The sequence below is a fragment of the Acinonyx jubatus genome, chromosome C1 (assembly GCF_027475565.1).
Source record: "Acinonyx jubatus isolate Ajub_Pintada_27869175 chromosome C1, VMU_Ajub_asm_v1.0, whole genome shotgun sequence".
NCBI classification, from domain to species: Eukaryota; Metazoa; Chordata; class Mammalia; order Carnivora; family Felidae; genus Acinonyx; species Acinonyx jubatus.
In genome coordinates this window covers 165,162,998-165,188,233 of record NC_069381.1, presented here as the reverse complement: position 1 = coordinate 165,188,233, position 25,236 = coordinate 165,162,998, and the positions used below count along the sequence as shown (strand labels likewise).

General features: G+C 38.3%; 1 protein-coding gene and 1 long non-coding RNA gene across 2 annotated transcripts in view; one reads left to right on the top strand and one right to left on the bottom strand.

The window, feature by feature from the left end:
* The window catches only part of LOC113595301 (uncharacterized), a 198,304-nt gene extending 184,938 nt beyond the window's left edge, over window positions 1–13,366 (bottom strand). Inside the window, exon 1 of the long non-coding RNA XR_008295464.1 lies at window positions 12,883–13,366. This is a non-coding gene — a long non-coding RNA (uncharacterized LOC113595301). The remainder of the gene's footprint in view (window positions 1–12,882) is intronic.
* A 115-nt stretch (window positions 13,367–13,481) lies between these two features.
* CWC22 (CWC22 spliceosome associated protein homolog) overlaps window positions 13,482–25,236 on the top strand; it is a 55,553-nt gene continuing 43,798 nt past the window's right edge. Inside the window, exon 1 of the mRNA XM_015086842.3 lies at window positions 13,482–13,626. The gene's annotated coding sequence lies outside the window, so the exon portion shown is untranslated. The remainder of the gene's footprint in view (window positions 13,627–25,236) is intronic.

The window sequence follows — 25,236 nt, the reverse complement described above, 5'->3', positions numbered from 1 at the left end:
GCAAAGGTCCAAAAGGATCTGGAGAACAGCCATGTTTGCTGGTATCAGAACAAAGACACCAGATTGAGGTGAAACCTGTCAATGACTGCGTGTTGTGATTTGCCATAATTTCTGAACATTAGCCACTGCATAATCACATGAACTTTTTCTCAGGCAGTCTGGCACAGGGCCACAATCTCTGAACCTCCACGGTGCAATCACATCAATGTTCTCTGGACAAGCTGGCAACTGGCCATTGCTCAGTAAGACCCTCCCCCAGAGGGTCAGAGCAGATCAAAGCCACAGGGTTGAGAGATTTGGAAACACAGCCCCATCTGGGATAAAATTGGGAGAGAGGTGCCGCCTGGCAGGCTGACGACTTGGACACAGACAGTGTAGAAGCAAAAAGTGGATAGAAGCCAGAGACAAAAAAGAGATGCTTAATTGCTACTAGGTGAGAGTGCAGAGTTCCTGTGCCAGAGACTGGGAAGGTGGGTGACTCCATTTTCACCTACCCTGTGCATGCGCCACATGGATCGACTCCAGTAACTAAGCAGCGCCACCTAGTGGAAAATGGGGGCTTTACACCAAGCCCTGCCCAACTGTGCCCTCCAAACACATGCCCTAGAGGACCACCACAAGTCTCTCAACCCGCTAAGTATACAAACTATAGAGTGCTGCATAGTATGAGTTCTAGGGGAAACTGGATGCAACTTCATTTGGGTTTTACTCTGTTTGCTGGGTCATTTATTCATTTTTTTACTTCTTTATTTGTTTTGCTTTTGCTTAAATTATTTTTGTTCTTTTTCTCCTTTCTTTGCTTTTCCTTGGACACAGAGAGAAAAATTTAGTTTTATTTTCCTTTTTTAAAAAAATAAAAATATTTTTTAAAATTCTTTTCACTATGTTTTTTTAGTTTTTTGTAAAGTTTTAAATTCTATTTCACTTTCTTCATTGCATTATATTCCATTTTATTGTATATATTTTTAATTTTTAAACATTTTAATTTTTTTCCTCTTTTCTTTTCATTCCCTTTTTTCTCTATTCTACCAAGCTTCTTTCAACAACCAGATGACAACTCACCTAGAATCTAGCTTCCTTTACTTGATTTTTTGTGTTGTATTTAATCTTTTAATTTAATTTTTTAATTTTATTTTATTAATTTTTTTCCTCCAAAATGATGGAGAATAATGATGCAGAAAGAAAAAAGGGAAACTAAAGCACAAGAACACAATATAGAATTAGAGAACCCAGTGACTCATTGAAAAGCAGCAACATCCAAATCATAGGAGTACCAGAAGATGAAGAGACAGAAAAAGGGGTAGAAGGTTTAGGTGAGCAAATTATAGGGGAGACTTTTCCTAGTCTGGGGAAAAACACAGACATCAAAATCCAAGAAGAACAGAGAACTCCCATCATATTCAACAAACACAAACTGTCAAAAAAACATATCATAGTCAGATTCACAAAATACATAGACAAGGAAAGAATTACGAAAGCAGCAAGGGGGAAAAAAAAAAAAAGTCCTTAGCCTATAAGGGAAGATTGATCAGACTCATAGCAGACCTATCCACAGAAACTTGGAGGCCAGAAAGGAGTGGCAGCATGTATTCATTGTACTGAATCAGAAAAATATGTAGACAAGAATTCTTTATCCAGCAAGGCTGTCATTCAAAATAGAAGGAGAGATAAAGAGTTGCCCAAACAAACAAACAAACAAACTCTAAAGAAGTTGTGACCACTAAACCAGCCCTGCAAGAAATTATACAGGAGACACTCAGAGGGGAGAAGAGACGAAACAAAACAAAAAAAGACCAAAAGCAACAAAGACTAGAAAGAACCAGAGAACACCACCAGAAACTCCAACTCTACAGGCAACACAATGGCAAAAAATTCATATCTTTCGGTACTCACTCTAAATGTCAATGCACTAAACACTCCAGTCAAAAGGCATAGGGTATCAGAATGGATAAGAAAATAAGATCTATCTATATGTTGTCTACAAGAGACCAATTTTAGACCTAAAGACACTTTCAGATTGCAAATAGGGAGATGGAGGACCATCTATCATGCTAATGGTCACCAAAAGAAAGCTGGAGTAGCCATACTTATATCAGACAAACTAGAATTTAAAATAAGACTGTAACAAGAGATGAAGGACATTATATCTTAATTAAGGGGTCAAGCCACCAAGCAGAGCTAATGATTGTAAACATTTATGCCCCCAACGTGATCTCCCAAATATACAAATCAAGTAATCACAAACATAAAGAAACTCATTGATAATAATACCATAATAGTAGGGGACTTCAACGCCCCATTTACAACAATGGATAGATCATCTAAGCAGAAAATCAACAAGGAAACAATGGCTTTGAATGATACACTGGACCGATGGACTTCACAGATATATTCAGAACATTTCATCCTAAAGCAGCAGAAATACACATTCTAGAGTGCACATGGAACATTCTCCAGAATAGTTCACATACTGGGACACAAATCAGACCACAACAAGTACAAAAAGACTGAAATCATACCATGCATATTTTCAGACCACAACACTAAGAAACTCAAAATCAACACAAGAACAAATTTGGAAAGACCACGAATACTTAAAGATTAAAGAACATCCTACTAAATAATGAATGGGTTAAGGAGAAATTAAAGAGTAAATTAAAAAGGACATGGAAGCCAATGAAAATGATAACATGACAGCCCAAAGGCTGTCCCTTTGACCCCAAAGAAAGGTCTCAGATACTCAGCCTAACCTTACACCTTAAAGAGCTGGAAAAAGAACAGTAAATAAAGCCCCAAACCAGCAGAAGACGGGAAATTATAAAGATCAGAGCAGAAGTCAATGATATCAAAATCAAAAAAACAGAACAGATCAATGAAACCAGGAGCTGGTTCTTTGAAAGCATTAACAAAATTGGTAAACCCCTAGCCAGATTGATCAGAAAGAAAAGTAAAGGACCCAAATAAATAAAATCATGAATGAAAGAGGACAGATCACAACCAACACTGCAGAAATACAAACAATAATAAGAGAATATTATGAGCAATTATATGCCAATAAATTGGGCAATCTGGAAGAAATGGGCAAAACCCTAGAAACATATAAACTACCAAAACTGAAACAGGAAAAAATAGAAAATTTAAACAGACCCATAACCAGTAAGGAAATTTAATTAGTAATCAAAAATCTCCCCAAAAAATAGGAGTCCAGGGCCAGATGGCTTTCCAGGGGAATTCTACTAAACATTTAATTTAAAGAAGAGTTAACACTTATCCTGTAGAAGGTGTTCCAAAAAATAGAAATGGAAGGAAAACTTCCAAACTCATTCTATGAGGCCAGCACTACCTTGATTCTAAAAACAAAGACCCCACTAAAAAGGAGCACCACAAACCAGTTTCCCTGATGAACATGGATTAAAAAATTCTCAACAAGATACTAGCCAACTGGATCCGACAATACATTAAAAGAATTATTCACTGTGATCAAGTGGGATTTATACCTGGGATGCAAGGCTGATTCAATATCCACAAATCAGTCAATGTGATACATCACATTAAAAAAGAAAGAATAAGGAGCATGTGGGTGGCTCAGTCGGTTAAGCATCCGACTCTTGCTTTCAGCTCAGGTCATGACCTCACGGTTTCATAAGTTCAAGCCCCACATGGGTAGGGCTCTGTGCTGGCAGCCGGGAAGCTACTTGAGATTCTCTCTCTCTCTCTCTCTCTCTCTCTCTCTCCCTCTCTCCCCCTCCCCCACTCACACGCGCGCGCGCACGCTCTCTCTCTCAAAATAAAGTTAAAAAAAAATTTAAAAAGAATAAGAACCCCATGATTCTCTTAATAGATGCAGAGAAAGCATTTGACAACACAGCAGCCTTTCTTGATAAAAACCCTCAAGAAAGTAGGGATGGAACAATCGTACCTCAAGATCATAAAAGCCATATACTCAAGACCCACCACTAATATCATCCTCTACAGGGAAAAACAGAGCTTTCCCACTAAGGTCGGGAACACGACAAGGATGTCCATTCTCACCACTGTTATTCAACATAGTATTGGATGTCCTAGCCTCAGCAATCAGGTGACCCAAAGAACTAAAAGGCATCCAAATCAGCAAGAAGGAACTCAAACTCTCACTCTCACAACATGATATCCTATATGGATAACCCAAAAGATTCTACAAAAAAACCTGGTAGAACTGATCCAAGAATTCAGCAAAGTCGCAGTATATAAAATCAATGCACAGAAATTAGTTGCATTTCTATACACCAATAATGAAGCACCAAAAAGAGAAACCCATTTTCAATTGCACCGAGACCCATAAAATACCTAGGAATAAACCTAACCAAAGAGCTGAAAACTATAGAAAGCTTACAAAAGAAACTGAAGAAAATACAAAAAAAAAAAAAATGGAAAAACATTCCATGATCATGGATTTGAAGAACAAATATTGTTAAAATGTCATTACTACCCAAAGGAATGTACACACTCAATGCAATCCCTATCAAAATCACATCAGCATTCTCCACAGAGCTAGAACAAACAATCTACAATTTGTATGGAACCAGAAAAGATCCCAAATAGCCAAAGCAATCCTAATAAGGAAAAACAAGGCTGGAGGTATCACAATTCCAGACTTTAAGCTGTATTACAAAGCTATAATCCCCAAGACAGTATGGTACTGGCACAAAAACAGACACTTAGATCAATGGAACAGAATAGAGAACTCAGAAATGGGCTCACAAACGTATGGCCAGCTCGTCTTTGACAATGCAGAAAAGAATACCCAATGGAATAAAGACAGTCTCTTCAGTCAATGGGGTTGGGAAAACTGGACAGCTACATGCAAAAAAATGAATAAGAACCCCATGATTCTCTTAATAGATGCATAGAAAGCATTTGACAACACAGAAGCCTTTCTTGATAAAAACCCTCAAGAAAACCCTGGACCACTTTCTTACACCACACAAAAAATAAACTCAAAATGGATGAAAGACCTAAACGTAAGACAGGAAGCATCAAGATCCTAGAGGAGAAAGCAAGCAAAAACCTCTTTGACCTTGGCTGCAGCAACTTCTTACTAAACATGTCTGCAGAGACAAGGGAAACAAAAGCAAAAAGAACTATTGGGACCTCATCAGGATAAAAACCTTCTTCACAGCAAAGAAAACAATCAGCAAAACTAAAAGGTAACTGACAGAATGGGAGAAGATATTTTCAAATGATGTATCAGATAAGGAGTTAGTATCTAAAATCTATAAAGAACTTACCAAACTCAACACCCAAAAAACAAAGAATCTAGTGAAGAAATGGACAAAAGATATGCATAGACACTTTTCCAAGAAGACATCCAGATAGCTAACAGACACATGAAAAAAATGCCCAACAACACTTATCATCAGGGAAATACAAATCAAAACCACAAGGAGATACCACCTCACACCAGTCAGAATGGCTAAAATTAACAACTCAAGCAACAACAGATGTTGGTGAGGATGCAGAGAAAGAGGAACCCTTTGTACTGTTAGTGGGAATGCAAACTGATGCAGCCACCCTGGAAAAGAGTATGGAGTTCCTCAAAAAATTAAAAATAAAACTACCCTATGACCCAGCAATTGCACTACTAGGTGTTAATCCAACGGATACAGGTGTGCTGTTTTGAAGGGCACATGCACCCTGATGTTTATAGCAGCAATATAGACAAGAGCCAAAGTATGGAAAGAGCCGAAATGTCCATCAAGTGATGAAGGGATAAAGAAGATATGGCGTGTATATATACGTGTGTGTGTGTGTGTGTGTGTATGTACGTACAACAGAATATTGCTTGGTAATCAAAAAGAATGAAATCTTGCCATTTGCAACAGCATGGATGGAACTAGGTGTATTATGCTAAGCAAAATTAGAGTAAGATAAATATCATATGACTTTATGTGGAATTTAAGATACAAAACAAATTAACATAAGGGAAGGGAAGCAAAAATAATATAAAAACAAGGAGGGGGACAAAAGATAAGAGACTCTGAAATACAGAGAACAAATTAGAGTTGCTGGAGGAGTTTTGGGTGGGAAATGGGCTAAATGGGCAAGGGGCATTAAAGAGGACACTTGTTGGGATGAGCCACTGGATTCTACTCCTGAAATCACTGTCGCACTAAATGCTAACTAATCTGGATGTAAATTAAAAAACAAAAACAAGCAAACAACGAAAAAAAATAAAAATAAAAAACCACAGCGGCCCAGAAAAAGGATCAACAGCCTTGTCAATAAAATGCCAAGAACAGAAACTTGATTTCTTGAAATAAATAAAGAAAGAAATAAATAATAAACTAAACCAATGGGGTAAAGGACCTATAGTCTGAAAACTATAAGACATTGATGAAAGAAACTGAAAAAAAAAAATAATAATTGGAACGGTATTCTATGCTCATGGACTAGAAGAACAAATAGTGTTAAAATGTTCATACTACTCAAAGAAATCTACAGATTCAATGCAATACCTGTCAAAAGAGCAACAACATCTTTACAGAACTAGAATAAATAATCTTAAATTTGTTTGGCATCACGAAAGACCCTGAATAGCCAAAGCAAACTTGAAAAAGCACAGCAAAACCAAAGGTATCACAATCCTACATTTCAAACTGTTCTACAAAGCTGTAGTAATCACAAAAGTATGGTACTGTTACAAAAATAGACACACAGAGCAATAGAACAGAATAGAGATCCAATAAATAAACCCACAATTATAAGGTCAATTAATCTTTGACAAAGGAGGCAAGAACATGCAATGGGAAAAAGCCTCTTCAACAAATGGTGTTGGGAAAACAGGACAGTAACATGCAAAAGAATGAAACTTGACCACTTTCTTACACCATACACAAAAATTAACTCAAAATGGATTAAGGATCTAAATGTGAAACCTGAAACCATAAAATTCCTAGAAGGGAGCACAGGCAGTAATGTCTCTGACATTAGCCATAGCAACATTTTTCTATCTATGTCTCCTGAGGCAACAGAAACAAAGCAAAAATAGACTATTGGGATTACATCAAAATAAAAAGCTTCTGCACAGCAAAAGGAAACAATCAACAAATCTAAAAAGAAAACTTACTGAATGGGAAAGATATTTGCAAATGACCTATCTGATAAAGGGTTAGTATCCAAAATGTAAAATGGAATATTATTCAGCCATCATATGGAATGAATAATGGAATATTATTCAGCCATAAAAAAGAATGAAATCTTGCCATTTGCAACAACATGGATGGAACCATAGAGTAGAATGCTAAGTGAAATTAAGTCAGTCAGAGAAAGACAAACACCATTTGATTTCACTCATATGTGTAATTTAAGAAACAAAAACAAATGAACAGTGAAAAAAAGAGAGACTAAATAACAGACTCCTAACTACAGAGAACAAACTGATGGTTGCCAGAGGGGAGGTGGATGGGGAGATTGGTGAAATAGGTGAAAGGGATTAAGAATACACTTAACATGATAAGCACTGAGTAATGTATAGTATTGTTGAATCACTACATTGTACATTTGAAACTACTGTAATATTGTATGTTAACTATACTGGAATTAAAATTTAAAAATTAAAAAAAAAAAAGAGAAGGCTGCCATGGAACTTGGTTCATTTGTAGCAGTGAGGATTATGGGTCCCTGAAGCAATAGAGGCTAAGGCAATACTTAACCCTCAGAAGCTAGAGAGTCACAAGAATCATAGTACCAGTTGTTGGAATAGTGGCCAAGAGTGAATTGTACAGATGGTTAACAGAATAGGGTGTCACTATGGGCAAAATATATGGGTTGTCAATGAGAGTAATGCCTCATATACATAATTAAATGAAAGAATAAATAAGCAAGAGACTGGTCACCCCAATAAAAAGTCACAATCTCTTGCCCAGTTCCTGGTTCTGTATCAGTTTTCAAACCATTGACTGAAGATTTTTCTGGGTCTCAAAAAGAATCACCCTGACTTGACCATGTCTTGATCACCCTGACTTGACACCATGTCAAGTATATATCATGGTGATTCCCCTGGACCTTCCCCAAGGAGACCCATTTGCACTTATCTGAATTACCATGTCCTGGGGTAAGGGGAGTACCCACATATTTTGAGGACTATTAGATACCTGGTTAGAGTCAACATTAATACCTGAAGAACTGAAGCAACACCATGGCAATACTATTGAAATGGAATCTTATGAAAGCCAGGTAATAAATGGAGTTATGGCCAAAGTCTGGCTCATAGTGGGTCCACTGGGTTCACAGATCAACTCAGTGGTCATTTACCCAATCCCAAGTGTATAACTGGAATTGATATACTTCACAGTTGGGAGTCATTTCTACATATTCTCCTTGGCCTGTGGAGTAAGAGTTATCATAGTGGGGAAGGCCAAGTAGACATCTTTGAAACTGCCTCTCCTGGGCAAGAAAGTAAATCTAAAACAATATCACAATGCCAAAGGGTGGTGATTAACAATACCGTTAGGACATAAAGCATGCAGGAATAGTAGTTCCCATCACACCTCCATTTACTTCGACAGTTTGGCCAATGTAGAAACCAGATAAATTAGCAGAATGATTGTAGACTACTGGAAGCTCAACCAACTAGCAGCCCCAAGTGCAGCTCTCATGCCAAGCAAAGTGCCATTGTTAAAGCAGGATAATATGGCCTCAAGCACAGGCCACTGATTTGGAGAATGGATTCTTTTTTACCCCATCAATGAACACAATTAGAAATATTAATATCCAAAGGAAATAAACAAGCAACAATATGCATTGACACTTTAACCCCATGGCTATGTAAACTCTCCTTTCTTTCTCATAATACAGTCCAAAGAGATGCAGATCATCTGGAAATCCTGTAGAGTCTCATATTGATCCATTATATCAATGATACTATGCTGATTAAACATGTTGATCATGTTGGCTAGTGTGCTAGAGGTTTGTGTTCTAGAAAGTAGGGGATCAACCCTGTGAATAATTAGGGATCTGTCCTTCATTAAAGGGTTTAAATGTCCAGTGTTCTGGGGAGTGCTAGAACATTCCCTTCAAAGTAAAAGACAAACTGCTACCTCTTGCATCCTCTACAAGAAAGGAGAAAGCACAGCGCCTAGGAGGCTGCTTTGGGTTCTGTAAGCAACATAATTCACACCTAGAAATATTTTTCTGGCCCACATGCTCGGTGACATTAAAAGCTGCCAGCTTTACAACCTGGCAAAAGAGCTCTGCAGTAGGTCTGAGTAGTGATGCAAAAAGCCTTGGTACTTGTGCCATAGGATCTGGCACTTTCTATGGTGTTAAGAGTTGTCAGTTTTGGGAAAAGATGCATATGGAGTTTATAGAAATCTTACACAATTCAAGCCCCCGGGGTTCTGGAGCAAGGTTGCACAGTTTTTAAAAGTTAAGTCTTGGCATGCTACTGGAAAAAAAAAAAAAAGAGGGAATGCTTGACCATGGGACACTAAGTGACACAAAATGCAATGTGTCTTGTTGAACCCATCAATGTCATAAATTCTGGAGGACCCAGTCATAATTCATCATAAGATGAAAGTATTATATTTGGGATGGCGCACAAAGAATAGCAGAGGCACAAAAAATCCACGTGAACAGATAAGTCTAGACCTTGATATCACCCTTCAGTTGCATCAACACCCTCTCTCAGCTTGTACTGATGGCCATATTGGGGTAGGGGTGGTGTCTTGATCACCAGCCGAAGAAAGAAAAAAATGGCTGAGTTTAGTTTACAGATGAATTGGCTAAGTATGTGGATGAAACCTGAAATTGGACAGCAGTACAGGCTCACTCCCAAATAGTTTGAAGACAGGAGAGCTTCCTAATGGGCAGAGCTTCAGGTGGTGCACCTGGTCTTCCACTTTGTATGGTAAGGAGAAGTGGCCTGATGTCAGGGCATAAATAGACTAATAGGAAATGCCACATAGCCTGGCTGACTGGTCAGAAGTCTGAAAAGAAAAAGATTTTAAGAATTGCAGACAAGGAAGGGCCCCTTAGTGTATCAGTCAGTTAAACGTCTGACTTCAGCTCAGGTCATGATCTCACGGTCCGTGAGTTCGAGCCCCACCTCGGGCTCTGTGCTGACAGCTCAGAGCCTGGATCCTGCTTCAGATTCTGTGTCTCCCTCTCTCTCTGCCCCTCCCCCACTCACAGTCTGTCTCTCAAAAATGAATAAATGTTAAAAAAAAAAAGAACTGCAGACAAGGAGGACTTAAAGAGTTAGAGGCATGTGGATATGCATAGCATTGTGAGTAAAAAGTGTGAGGATCTTTTTATCATACATCAATGTCCACAAGAAAGCATAAATTACAGAAGAAGTATTAAATAATCAAATAAACAAAATTACTCAGCTAGTTGATGTTAGCTTGTCTTTGTTAGCAGTCACTATAGTGCTGGCACAATGAACACTTGAGTGAAATGGTTATGGTGGCAAAAATGTAGTCTTTGCATGGGGTCCATCAGCATGAGGCCCATTTACCATAGTTCACCTACCTATGATACTGCCTCATTTGCCAGTTCAACCTGCCAGCATATGTATTGGGTATATATTTGCACTTCATACCCACAAATCTTTATCCAGCACCACCATATAGGAACTTATACAATGCCTAATTCACAGACATGGAACACAATACAACACAGCATCCAACCAGAGAAATCATTTCACAGTAAAAGTAGTGTAGGAAGTGCCTGCGACCATGAGTTCCACTGGTTGTATCACATGTTGCATTTCCCAGAAGGTGGTGGCCTAATAGAGCACTGGAATGATCTGTGAAGGGTAAAGTTCAAGCACCTGCTAAGAGAATACTCTGCAAGGAAGAGGTGCTGTTCCCCAGCGTACAGTAGACTTTGGAATGGCTTAGAATCTCCAGTAGGAACAATATATGGGTCCACAAAACAAGGGACTAAAACAGGATTAGCCCCATTTACAATCATTCCCACTGACCCATAGGGAGACATAGTGGTCCCCATACCTGCAACTCTGACCTTTTTGGAATCAGAGGTCCTAGTCCCCAAAGGTGTTATATTCTTGCTAGAGGACACAGCAAGAGTCCCATTGAACTGAGCTTCATCTGCTGCATAGGCACTTTGGACCTCTTGAGTTCAGGGAAAAGGAGGCAAAAAGAAGAGTTAACACCTTGGGAGGAAAAGCTAAGTCTTATCATCAGGAGAATGTAGGCTTGATGTTACATAACAGGAACAAGCAAGACAATGCGTGACACTCAGGTGATCTATTTGGGCAACTCTTAGTGCTACCTTGCCGAAGAGTGACTGCTAATAGCCAACTGCAGCAGCACCTGCATGAGAAGGTGATTATTACTAAGGGTTCAAATTTCTCAGGAACTAGGGTTTTCACACAACTAGTGTAACTACTAAGACCAGCAGAATTGGTAGCTGAGAGTGTGGGGAATTTAGAATGAATAGTGGAGGACAAAGGCAATGGTTCAGGTGTGGTTCAAAACCAACTGCAAAGATGGGGACTATAGTTTGTCCCACTAACTTCTCTCTACTAAGTTTCTTTTCAGGAAAAGAAGCCACTGGAACCCTAGAGGAATTGTTCTCTGAATGTGTATACAGAGTGTATCTAAATGGTGCAAGGGGTTGACTGTGACAGAGAAATTCTGTTCAGATACCCTTTCAAGAAAAGGCTCTTTGCGGAGCTGCTAGGAGTAGTTAGGTAACACCATTCAAATGTTAATACTTCCAACTGTATATCAGGTTTTGAATGGTGGCCACATTTTTCTTGGGGTGGCTCCAGCCAATGACTGAGCAAAACTGTGTTACAAGGGCCTAGCCATTTTTATCCCAGTGTGGGACTCTTCATCCCAGCGTGAGACTCTTCATCTTTGCTCTGGAGTTACCATACCCAAGCCAGTTTCCTCCCTTTTACTTTTACTGTTTTACATTCTTTTTTAAAAAGGTTATTTATTTATTTATTTTTGAGAGAGAGAGAGAGAGAGAGAGAGAGAGCGCGCGCACGAATGCACATAGGGGAAGGGCAGAAAGAGAGGGAGAGAATTCCAAGCAAGCTCCACACCGTGAACCCACAAACTGTGAAATCATGACCTGACCCAAAATCAGGAGTCAGAGGCTCAACTGACTGAGCCACCAAAGCGCCCCTGTTTTACATTCTTAACCCTATGTCACAGTTTGCTTCCTGGATTCCAAAACGACAAACCTAGTCTTTTCCAGCTCCATCTAACTACCCTAGCTTCAACTCTAACTTTCCTATTGCTACTGATAATTGTAGAGGTGGTATTGTGCTTCTTTTCAGTATGGATACAAATGTTTACCAGATTCATCTCCTATGCCCTGTATTGGTACAACTGAAAACTATTCACTTAAATATTTAAAGACACCAAAATGTGCCTTTATGGTCAAACAGGTTAGATAGGAAAAAAAAAAAAAAAGGATGAATAATACTGTTATGTAGTAAGAATTATCTCATATACATCAAGTGTATCAACGAATTCAGTTCTTCAGAGTATTCTATGGGATGGGCACTCCTCCACCCCCCCAACATCAGAAAATGGGCACACAGTGTTAAGTAAACTGCCCCAGAAAAATTACCCATGAGTATATCAATAGATTTAAGAGTTAAACATAAATAGGACTTCTCCAGTATCTTTATCTGTAATCACTGTACTCTTCTGCCTCAAAGAAAGGGTTACTCACATGAGTACTCTAAAATCCTAATAGAGAAATGTTTGGATAAACCAGGCCTGGTGTACACAAGGGTGGGGAGAATAAAGATATAGTTGCTTTAGGAAAAGATAGTTTCCAAAACAGTAACAAGCAGTTGAATTTTTTTAGGTTTTGTTACTCTTGAAAAGTAAAGCATAAGAAAACAATTTCATGAATTACCTCTGATCTCTGCACAGTTCGCTATTTCCAAGTTGGCCAGCCAATCTCCTTATCCTCACGATGTCTTGCCAGCTGGTACCTTAAACTCAATTAGAAGCATCATCTTCTCTACAAAATTAGCTTTTCCTCATTACTTCACTTTGTGGTCCAAAATCCTCCCGTTCTCGCAGCTTGAAATCTTGGGACTTAGTAGGCACTTAACGTTTCCTAACATTTTTCCTTATATAGGCTCTTGATCTAACTACTGCCAAAAGTCTGTCTTCTCCTCTTAAAGATTTCCACAGAAAAAATGACTACTGAGGTCTACTTCTTGCCAACTGCAGAGAAAGAGCTTTAAAGTAAATTTTGAGAAATCCTCATCACTATCAGCTTTCAGATGAGCCGCCTGGATGTGCTCTCGGGAGCCTACTCAGAAGAACTACAATTCCCGTCGTACATTGCGACCTTCTAAAAATTACAATTTACGCGTCATTTCCGTCCTGACTGGCGGCGGATGCTGGACTTTGTAGTTTGCATTAACTTCTCTTTTGTCGCCGTCTTGGAAAGAGGAAATTGTGGCCAGACCAACTGCTCTCAACGTGGTATTAAGTTATGGTATTTAAAGTAAATTAATAGGATAACGTTTTAAAGTGAATTTAGCGTCAGGTTTGTATGTATTTCACGTTCCGCCTTCCTCGCACTGCCGGGGCCGCAGAAGGGGAAGTGACGTGCGTCCGGTGTAATGGCGGCGCGGTGGAGCTCCAGGTAATTACCGAACTCCGTAGACTCGCCTCAGGCAGCGAACCAGATTGGGGGTGGCGGGTTGCCGGACCGGATGGGAATAGAAAGGGGACTAGGGGGTGAGCAAGGATTTGCTGGTACCTCCGCCGGCAGCTCGGTGGTGTGCGCGCCGGCCCCCGAGACTGAGGTGTGAGTGCCGGTAGTGCGGAGGAGTCTGAGCGGGTAGGGAAGGGGCCGTGAACTCCGTTCCCGCCTGCGCGGACGGACCTCGCTTCCTGGTGAGGTTGCTGCAGCTGTCTGGCGGTGGTGTTTTTGTTGCTGAAGTCTAGCCCCAGCGCCTGGGCCTCTGTCTTGTCGGCGCGGATCACTTAGAACTTCTCAAGTCCTTTAGGTTTCCCGAGGCCCCTTTTTTTACCGGCCGGGCCCCAGGCCGTGGGAGTGGGATTAAGGAACTGTGGTTAGTTAGAAAATAGTGGAAGTTCCACTGTTAGCCTCCATCCAGCGTATATCCCTGTGACGGCTTTTTTACATTTTCATTAATCGTTTCTTTTTCATTCATTTGCCCTGTAAATACTAGATGCTTTCTAGTGTTTAGTCCTGGGGGCTCTTCTCTGTCGTCCTTTATCCCTCCCTAAGTTGATCTACCTCCAATAAGGTACTAACTCTCCAACTTGGATCTCCAGTATGTCCACCTCTCTGTGGAGCTCCGGATCCTACAATACACTTGTGTATATCGCTACCGTAATAGTTAATTTTATTGAGTCTTAACTGCAATAATCGCTTTACCTATTTTCACTTAACCCTCACAACACCTCTTTGAGATAAATAAGGAAAAAAAAAATGAAGAAAGGATGTTCTAGATGCAAGATATACGTGATTGAAAGCATACTAACAGTTCCTTTTACGTTTTGATGTGTCCACAGACTAGCAATAGCAGATAGAAAAACAAACTTGGCTTTCAGAAAACTAGTTAGCCTGCCTCCTCATCATGTTTAAACTTGTTTTAGGATTGCCTGTGAATCTGGGAGTTAGCCTCAATTATCCTTCTCTAGAAAAGCGGATTTAGAATTGGCATTAAAAGTGTGACTTTGTTCTTAGAAGCATTGTGACAAGCAGCATCTGTAGGAGGAGGAGACCTGCTAGGGTGGGTGCTGGCTGATGGACTCCTAAGCCAAAGATTCCAGTCTTGATTCAGGCCTTAGAAACTCTGTCACTTAGGCAGGTTACTTAACATCTCTAGTCTCAGCTTCCTCATCTGAAAAATGTGGATGATAATAATATCTAACTTAGTGGGTTGTTTTGAGGATAAAAATAAATAACAATGCTTATATATAAGGCCTGTGTACAGTGCCCGGCCTACAGTGTTAACTATTATTGTTACTGTTGTAATATAGCTGATGAATCCTCTATGCCTCAGTTCTTGTTCTTTGCTTTTGAATATTGCTCTTCCATGTTTCCGTGCCCATTCCACTTTCGTGGAGCATTTCCCACCCCATTTGACTGGGGTTCTGGTTTGTGTTCTCCCTGATGATTGTACATTGCCAGGTGATCGACAGTAAGTTGTACCTGAGACCATCTAAGAGAACACACTTTTACAGCACCGGTGCCTTAGCAAACATTATTTTCTGTTTACTACCCACTTGTATCTAGACTGAATTTTGTATTACCTGGTATCTCTGTAACGTAAGTTCTAGCTGGCCTAAGAAAGAGGTGGTTATTGGTAATATAGCTGACCATACTGATGACTCTGTGGGCTTCCTTGTTGCATTTCTCTTCTGTAATGTTTGAAAATTTTAGCATGGGAGGGTGATGAAACAAAAAGGCCTCTGGCACATTAGTTTCATCATACTTCTGGACTGAACCTGTCACCTAAATATTTTATCTCAGTGTATACATTTCATTTCAGTGCCTACAATAAAGTGCAAATTTTCGAAGCATTTTCTTCCAAAATAATACATCAGGAGAGGAAGCAGTGGACTAAAGCAAGCCTTTGCTATTTGTAGCCAAGCTAGTAAGTGTTTTCCCGGAGAATAGATAACAACAACAGCAACAACAAAAATGGTATAAATTACCTTGGCCTGGAGACATTAAGACTGCTGTGATTATAGAAGCTAATCAGAGGAAGAGACTAAGTGGAGAGTCATGTTTAACTTGACTTTAGGCCTAATTGAAATGGATCAGGATAGACAGAGTTCAGCACTTCCACCTGAAAGGTCCTGTGAGTTCTTCCCTCAATTATTTTATCAAGATGGTTTAATTCTAGACTTGGTGACAGGTGCCTCCGTAATGAAATAAAGTGCTTTGTGTCTAGGGATTACTTCATAAATTTCTCCGTGGAGACCACCACTTCCAAGTTTTCTTTAACACTTAGAACATGGTTGGAGTGCCGAGGTGGCTTAGTCGTTTAAGCATCTGGCTCCTCATCTTGGCTCAGGTCATGATAGGGTTTGTCGGATGGAGCCCCGTGTCGGGCTCTGTGCTGACAGCACAAAGCCTGCTTGGAATTCTCTCTCTCCCTCTGTCTTTCTGCCCCTCCTGCGTGCATGTGCTCTTTCTTTCTCAAAATAAATAAACTTTCTTTAAAAATCTTAAAACGTGGTTTACTAAATAGCTCTTTAGTTACCTTTGAAAGACCACTTTCAAAGCTGTGCTGAGTGTTGACAGAATGTATTCAGCCCATATACTTATTTAAGCAAGCTGAGGAACACATTTTGGGGGAGGGGGAATAAAGCGGTATGAGTATTCAAAGACATGAAATAGACTCAGTGATTAAACATGGTTTTGTAAGTTGAAGTAACTGCACCTTCAGGATCAGGTTTCCTCTTGCAGTGCCTTTAAAGGAACTGGTATTTTTTTCATCTTCCATAAATTGGAAATTTATTCAGCCCTCCAGGTTAACACGGGGTGAAGACAAGGGATGACCCCTGATAGTGCTGTCTTGATGCAGTTGATGACAAACAGCTCGGGGCTTCCTAGAAGTCAGCGTTGATAGTTAAGACAAGTCTGCTGTGGTAGGTATTGCTTGGTAAAAGTTGTCTAAGTATCGTTATAGAGAGTTCTTTGTGGGAAGAAATAGGAATAATCAGGGCACCTAGGTGGCTCAGTCAGTTAAGCGTGTGACTTGATTTTGGCTCAGGTCATGATTTAACAGTTAATGGGATCGAGCCCTTCTTCAGACTCTGCGCTGACAGCACAGAGCCTGCTTGGGATTCTCTGTCCCTACCCCACTCGCACGCATGTACACACACTCTCTCAAAATAAACACATTAAAAAAAACAAGGAATGGTAATAATCATTAGAAGTCCACACGCCCCCTTTTATGTTTAATTTTACAGTTGGAACCTGTGAAGTGGTAAGTACTGTCCTGGGTTCTCAATGTATAGCAGTGACCAAGAATCTCAGAAATCTTGTTCTCATTCAAGGTGTTTCATGCTTTAGCTTCATGAGTCTCATGTTCCATCTCATTTCTGCTCAATCTTACATTCACACCCTGTACTCAAACAACTGAGAATCCCCTAAACTCTTTTTTTATATCTCAGTCTTTACACATGCTGATCTCATTGCCTGAATGACCTCTTTCCCCTTTCATGCGAGAAGTGATTTTTCCCCCTTTCCTACTTGTACTTCAGCATTCAGCTTCTGGACCCACTTTTTTCTGTATGCCCCAGACCCACTTAGTTGCACTTCCTCTCTTCCAGGAATACTGTGTCTATAACATTGCTACAGCACTCAAGACTTTTCTTCTCTCCTGACGTTAGCAACTTTCATTTCTCAGATCCCAGTTCCTTGTGCGCAGCTTAATGTATGTATCGCCTCACTATTAACAGACACTGCCTTTGACCCCCTATTCTTAATTTGTTTCCAAAAAATAGGGGGTAGAGTAAAAAAACAGAAAAAGACCACAACCATACTGTTCTTTCTCTTAACCTTATACTTTCTTATTTTTTCTATACTACTTTACAACTTCTTAATAGAAGTGTCAGTTTTGGCTTATCCTCATCATTTTTGTTTTAGTTCCATTTACCTGTGTTAGTCCTATACCAAGTGTCTTAATTTTTATGACCTTACAAAAGAGACTCTTCTGCAAAAATTCAAACTTTAACATTAAATGAAAAAGAAAGCATTCAGTGGGTGATAAAGAAGCACTAAAGCTATTTCTTTAGTACAAGACTCTTCTTTTACTATCAAGTAAAGTGGTGAGGGTTATGGTATAGATTTGAAATTTAAGGTTTTATCTATTTGTTATTGTGAAAATGGATATAAAACTTAGCTTAATCACTAGACCAAGAAAACCCATAATGTTTGTTCAGTGAATGAAGATGCTGGAGTTAGTGAGGAAAGTTCAGTCCTGTTGCTGTGCAGTTGAATTGTGAACCAAAGGGTGTGTGGAGAAACTAAGAGAAGACGAGGTGGGCTTAGGCTGTAGATACAAGTGACTGAGTGATACAAGTAGTAGCAGCAGACTCCTCCCTTAGGATTTGTTTTTATTCAGTAATTACAGGAAGTACTACTGAAGAACTCTTCTCTTAAAGATTTTTATATGGAAACAGATTGTTGACGCATGAAGCATTGAGACAGAAATTTCCATTTTAAAAGCTTAGAAGGAGGGCACCTGGGTGGTTCATTCATTTAATTATCTGACTCTTGATTTTAGGTCAGGTCATGATCTCATGGTTCATGGGTTCCAGCCCTATGTTGGGCTCCATACCAGCAGTCCAGAGCCTGCTTAGGATTCTCTCCCTCCTTCTCTCCCTCTTTCTCTCTCTTTCTCAATTTGCCCCTCCCCAGCTTGCGTGTGCTCTCTCTCTCAAAATAAATAAATAAACTTAAAAAAAGTTAAGTAGCATATTGAAAAGATTATATCACCTTTAATTTCTTTGGTTAAATACAGACCAGTATGGACTGGCTTCATGATATAGGAAATGAATGAGGGATAATACCTCCTCTCAGTTTATAATGAGTAATTTTTATTAAAATGTTAACAGCTTTTAGATTTTGTCTTTTTTTTTTTTTTTTTTTTTACTAATCTGTGTCTTTTTACCGTCGTCTTAGGATGTCCCCAAATTGGGGCTGTCTCCCCTGCACAGAGTCAGAGACTAATCAAAGGCCTTTATATTTTGTTTATTCCTCATAAAAAGTCAAATAGTATCCAGGTACTATTTGCACACCTCCCAGCCCTATAATTGAACATGGGAATCTTCAGTCATTCAAATGGTTATAAGTCAAAGAGCACACCTGGTATATGTATTGACTAGGAAACAAACAATAAGAGAGTACAGGTCTACAGTTCTTTATTTGTAATCTTAGAGCCAGAACTGTTTCGACATTCAGAATTTTTAAGATTTTAAAGAAACACAGTGCACATATATTTATGAAGTAATAGCCCTTTTGGAATCCCAGGCAATATCTTCCAATCAAACACATTAATATTTCTACAGTTCAACAAATTTAAGTCTCAGGTTGGTGCAGGTCAAGTTTTGCTGCCAGATGAGTTTCCCACAAGCTTAAGAAAAATCTTTGTGGGGCACCTTGGTGGCTTCGTTGTTTGAGCGTCCGACTCTTGATTTTACCTCAGGTCATGATCTCACGGTTCGTAAGTTCGAGCCCTGTGTCAGGTGCTGCGCTGATAGGGTGGAGCCTGCTTGGGATTCTCTCTCCCTCTCTCTCTGTCTCTCCCCTGTTTGTGCTCACTCTCTCTCAAAATAAATAAACTGAAAAAAAAATCTTTGTAAGTTGTGCTGAGCATAGCATAACATATAGAGTTGTCAAATTCCTATGTTGTATACCTGAAACTAATATAACATTGTGTGTCAACTATTCTTCTATAAAAAAAAAAAAAAAAAAAAAAGGAAAGGAAGGAAAAGAAATATTGTATTTTCAGAGCTTTTCAGATTCCATAATTGCAGACAAGGGATCATCACCTGTACCTGGTGACTTTTCCTTATAGTGATAGTAGTGTTCAGATGCTTTTATTTTCTTGAAATTGTGAACCTATGCTGAAATCAGATTACAACATCATTTGTCCTTGTGTAGTATATAATGCAGCATATTTCTCACCAATATTTACGCATTTTTAAAAATAACAAGAAACAATAGTAGGAAAGCAATTCTCTTAAAAGGATTTTCCTTCAATACAGATATGTAAAGGCCATAGACATCTTATCATATATTAAGAAATGTGGCCAATCTGTTTTTCGTATCTTTTCCCTGGGAAGGAAAATTGCCTTGTGGAAGGGCCAGGGGCTTGGGTCCTCTTTGGGGATTTTCTTGAGGATCCTACTACTATCTCCTTCCCATTTCAGTTTTGTATTTAGAACATATTTAAACTGGTTTTTCTTTTGAATACTGTGTAATATTACCATTTTCCCTTATTGAGCAACTAAGATAGTTTTTTTTTAACTCTGTTATCATGTTTGACATTTGTCAAGTGTGCTGTTACTGTGTAGAATGCAGTAGAACAACCTGAAGGAAAGGGAATGGACTTTGTTGACTTCCTTTTAATTTATGACAGTTACAGCAAGTCATGTTGGTTGAGGATGCCTTGGGGACAACGGGGACAACGGTAGGAGTGCTCAACAGAATATCATTGAGAAAGCTGTGCATTACAGCCATTAGTTGACGTTTTCATCATCTGAACTTTTAAGATAATTACAGAATTTACAATTTCATAGTTTCCAGTTAACAATCTAAAGTGCATCCTACAAACGTTATTAAATATTTTGCCTTCTGATGCTTGCTGACACTGATGGGAAAATAATTTTTAAACTACCATCTTCTTATCATAAAATGCCCTCGTTGTTCAGGAGAGCAGGTGTGGTTTTGCTGAGTTGCTTACTTGTGACAAGGAGAGAGAAATTTAATAATTCATCATAAACACACAGTGATACTAAGAAGAGCAGCGAGAGCTATAAACTCTAGATAAATTGCTCTCATTGCAGGAATTTCCAATTAGTCTAAGTATCAAGCATGCACATGTTGAACTCCCAGAATTTCCTTATGGGCGTATTCTGTATAAATCTGGACGATGATAGGACTTTATGCATTTTTTGTTAGAATTGTAGTAGCAGTCTACTTTGTAAAATTGTCAATTTCACAGTTACAGTTTGGGACATGGAAATCTAACAGAGTGTGCTTGATTGCTAGAAAATTATTTGGTGATGATGGTTGAAGGGTAGAAAGGAAAAGATGACACACACTGATGAGAAAGAAAACTCATTACATTTAGATAAGTAAGGTAATTTGAAATAAAATACACAGAAAATTGCTGTGTATATGTATGTGTAGGTAAGTTGAGAAGAGAAACCAGGTTTCAGAACCAAGGATAGCCAAGGAAAATGGTGAATCTTGCACAGTGGAGTCAAGTGACTTATTTGCTTATACTGTACCTGGTCAGAGTGAATTCCGGCTATGCTAATTAAACAAAGGGAACCTTTAAAGTATTATTTTGCATCTTTAAAAAGAAGTGGGTAGGGCTTTATATTAATATCAAAACCTTTGCTATCTGAAACTTCGGAAAAATGGGTCAGTTTAGCATAGGAAGATTTTCTGTATAGTAGAGACTATATCTGTTTACATTTTATAGTTTACCAATATTGTATCCATATATTAATGTTGTCATTTTCATTGGGATGCAATATCAGATGGTTTTGGCATCAGATAAACCATCTAGATTTTAGCTCTGCCATTTACTAGCTATAATTTACTTGTACACATTGTTTCAACTCTTTGAACCTCAGTTCTCCCATTGAAAATATGGCTAAAAAATTAACAAAGCAAGGTAATTGTGAGGATTGAATAAGAATATATAAATGAAATGCCTAGTGTTGTATTTTTGCGTCTGCAGTAATGTATCATTATTTATTGCTATTGTTGTCTTAATCTAAATTACACATTTCAGACTTCTAAAGTATATGTAGTTAATTGTTAATCTCTGGGATATCTCAGGAATATCATTGTAATGTGCTATATAGACTCTATTAGTGTCAAGGATAGATTAGTTTGTTGAAGAGTTACTGTGTACATTGGCAGTTCTCCCATTGGCTGGTTTTGATCGGTGATGGTTACTCTACATTCACCACTGCACATCAGCTTCAGGACATTCATCATTATATTATTCTAAAATGACTTTTGTATCAATGGAATACATGTTTATAAGTGGAGGAAAATATTAAAGTTCATATAGTACTAGCATTAGAGCTTAAAGTATCTCCATTATCAACTTGGGCACAGTATTTAGTGTTACCTAAGTGATTTTGAAATGAGTCTTATTTCAGGTACATACTAAGATAAGTTCTCTTGGATGGAAAACATGTAATAAGGATTTAAGTAATTCTGAGAGTCTGTGTCCCACCGTATTTTCATTCTCCCCCTCCCCATCCAAAAACCATGATGTAAACATGCTAATAATTTTAGCAAGTTGACAATTGAACTGGATTAGAAAATGTTCTCTTCCATTATTTCATCCCTTATTCAGAAATAAGAACTTCAGCCTACCTCCATTTTAGAAGGAAAGTTGGGTAGAGTTTATTAGTCAGTTGAGTTAGTACTGAATTCAAGTTGGTAAAGTGGGTTCTATTATATAAATACATCCCATTTTAGAGAAGGGAAAGTGTTCAACTCAGGATCTAAACAAGGGCCACACACTAAATCTGTTGTCTCTTTTGTTCTATAATAGCTATCCTCCTTTTTTTCTTTTTTCTTTTTTTGTCCCCCATGGCATTGAATCATTTGAGAAACTGGATCATTAGGCTTGTATGTGAAAGCTCACTAGTGAATAATCACCAATGACATACCTCATTAGCTGTCAAAGTTTAGTATTAGTATGCAGCAAAGGAGACAGTATACTGTGGAGGACCATGGAGCATCTCAAAAAGGTGGTTTAAGAACGGGTACTTACTATCTTTGTGAGACTAGAGGTTAGTTATCAGATCATCTTGGCAGTGATTGGGCAGAATTTGAATTTGTAAACTAGCGAGTTGCTGGGACAGTAAATGGTCATATCTTTAAAACTTATGGGTCCTTGCAGACATCATTTTGTGGTCTTACTTTGGAACAGATGGGTCTAAAGTAACTAGAAATAAGAGTATGATCTTAGCTAATCCATGATAAGTATATTGTGACTTAAACTGGCATAATATTTATGTTTTTCAAGTTAGCAGAATCCATTTTATAAGTAGTAGTTTCTGTTTCAGTTGTCAATTCTCCCTTCATAGCTGCCATCAGGGTTATTTTTTAACTTTATTAGTACCTCTGCTTACTCAGCCTCAGCTGCAGAACAGGCCATTATCTTCTGGAGATACGATCAATCTGTAGCTACACTGTCTTTCAGTGGGTCATGATCATGTATCAAGTTTGTGATTGTCCTAGTATGTCTAGTGCCATGTTTTCTTGACGTTTATGTTAAACGATTGTTTGGCATCATGGTGGATGCACTGCATTTAAGACTTTAGAGATCACACCTTGGTGATTGAAACATAGACAGACTCTAGGACCAGGATTATTATATTATCCCTTATTTCCTGTAATCTGAACCTTTCGTAGAAAATAACCAAGTGACTTTTCTCACAAATTGGATATGAGTTATATTACTTTGTCAGTATCTAAAGAATTAATACCATATCTGGAGATTGTCAAGGACAAGGATTTTGAAGTACCATGATTAAAAGACCTAAGTGTCTACTAATCATTTAGAATTATGTTGCCCAATATGGTAACCACTAGCCAGCCACATATGGCTATTCAAATTAAAAGTAAACTTAATTATAAAATTAATAAAATTATAAAATTATAATATTAATTTTCTCAAATCCATTGGGCACATTTGAAGTGCTCAATAGCCACATGTGGCCAGTGGCCATTGTGTTAATGAAGTGGCTACTGACAGTGCAGAATATGAACCTTTCCATTAATGTAGAAAGTTCCATTGTACAGATTTAGAAGCATCAACCAGCAAGGAGAGAAAAAATAAATAACCAAGAGGATAAAAAACAAAAATACACAAAGAAGTGCATTATCATCAGTGGTTTCTATCATCAGGGGAAGGAGGGCCTTATTCTGTAGCCTTGGTCAGAAGTAGTTTTCAGTGTTTTCTGCTTCTGGACCAAAAAAGTCCTTGAAATCAGTCGCAGGTGATGTGTGGTGGTGATGATGGCAGCAGCATCCATCAGGTTATTTCCTATAAATAGTAAACAGAACTAGGTGGAGTCTTTCACAGATTCTTTTGATGTTCCTTCTGGACAATTCACTTCCTAATGTTTATAGAAGGAGTGTTTAGATGAATGTAGGGAAGCAAGAACTCCTGTGTACAATAAGTAACTCTGATTAATTTATATAATAATAATAGAACCCAAAGAGAATGGAATCCTCCACCGAAGTATACTATAGTCTCAATTTTATAGGGACTTAGTCACTGGTTATCCTGGAAATAAGAACAAATTAAGAACATTCATAGTTTTCTAGGCTTTTAATTTTTCCATAAAATATATTCCAGATCTCACTAATTAATAAGCATATTTAAACTTACAGGCAAATATTTTTACAGAAGTTATTTTAGTCTTTATATATGAATGTATATGAAATTTGTGTCCAGTTTACCTAGGAAGGCTGAACTTCTCTGTTGATGTAGGTTTTTTCTCTTCCTATCAATTTTTCATGTTTTATATTAATTTTAAGAATAATAAAAGCATTTTATAAACATATTTTATCATCTGGATGACTCCATTTTAGTGCTTATGTTTGTTTGTGGCCATGTTGCAGTAGGTAATGTTACTTTAATTATCATGGCATATATCTTAAACTCCCACAGAACCTGTGCTGCAGCAATCAGTGCATTACCACTGAGAATTTTCTCCCTATGAATTGTGCCCAAAATTTCTCATTTAAAAATCACTGCTATTGATATTCTTTTGCACGCATATATATGCTTCTTACCAATGAGTTAGTAAGGATTAATACATTTGGAATGTATGTGTTCCTTTCCAAATGATTTTTGACTAAACACTATAAAGGAGGTAGGCTATGAAGTCTCTGTATTTTACCTAAAGTAAAGTACAATTTTACTCTCAATTTATGGCAAATTGAGAACCAAGATTTCTCATCCAAAATTGGAAAGCTGAGGCAACCTGGTGATGAGTTGGATATTGGAAATACATCGGGGATACTTTCATGAAACCAGCATGCCTAGGCATCCCTTTTCCCCTACACATCTGATGTAGTAAGTCAGGTAGGCCCCAATATATGTACTAGTAATTCTATACACAAGTGTTCATAATTTAATTACTTTTAACATAATGAACTAGGGAACCAGTTTTACATTAAGTAATGATTTGAATGAAACTGGCATTTGCAAAAAAAAAAAAAACTTAACCAGCCACTTTGCTTGAGCAGCTTAGTGCTGTGCTTATCATTATAGATTTACTTTTTAGAACTAGAATATAAGCTCAATGTGGGCAGGGGATTTTGATATGGCTGTTCATTGCTGTCTAGCCAGTGCCTAGAAAGGTGCCTGGCAAAATAACAGAAGTAGTAAATATTATTTGTTCTTGAATGAGTGTATAGATAAATGATGCTGGGTGATAAAGGTGATAAGTATTTGTTAGAAATGATATAATGATTGGGCTAGTGGGGGTAAAAACC